The sequence below is a fragment of the Nomia melanderi genome, unplaced genomic scaffold (assembly GCF_051020985.1).
Source record: "Nomia melanderi isolate GNS246 unplaced genomic scaffold, iyNomMela1 scaffold0083, whole genome shotgun sequence".
NCBI classification, from domain to species: domain Eukaryota; kingdom Metazoa; phylum Arthropoda; class Insecta; order Hymenoptera; family Halictidae; genus Nomia; species Nomia melanderi.
The window spans coordinates 172,400-173,089 of NW_027475198.1; positions in this window are offsets into that span (position 1 = coordinate 172,400).

The following is a 690-nucleotide window of genomic DNA, read 5'->3' on the forward strand; positions in this document are numbered from 1 at the left end:
TTGGATTTTCCCCTGACCATGCGTGTCCGGCCCCATGAGACGGTGGTTTTCTCGGCCCCTGGTGGTCCGAGGTCGTTCCCGCTGCCTAGATTCATGCGCCAGGGCCTCCTACAGACAATGCACTTTGATTTATTGCGCTATCTGTAATAGCAACCGAGATATCACCAGATATATATTGGATTTTTCCCTGACCCTGAGTGTCCGGCCCCATGAGACGGTGGTTTTCTCGGCCCCTGGTGGTCCGACGTCGTTCCCGCGGCACAGATTCATGCGCAAGGGCCTCGTGCAGATAATTCACTGTGATTTATCGCGCTATCTCTAATAGCACCCGAGATATCACCAGATATATACTGGATTTTTGCATGACCTTGGGTGTCCGGCCCCATGTGTCGGTGGTTTTCTCGGCCCCTGGTTGTCCGAGGTCGTTCCCGCTGCACAGACTCATGCGCCAGGGCCTCCTGCAGATAATTCACTTTGGCTTATTGCGCTATCTCTAATAGCACCCGAGATATCACCAGATATATATTGGATTTTCCCCTGACCAAGAGTGTCCGCCCCATGAGACTGTGGTTTTCTCGGCCTCTGGTGGTCCGAGGTCGTTCTCGCTGCACAGATTCATGCGCCAGGGTCTCCTACAGACAATGCACATTGATTTATTGCGCTATCTGTAATAGCACCCGAGATATCACC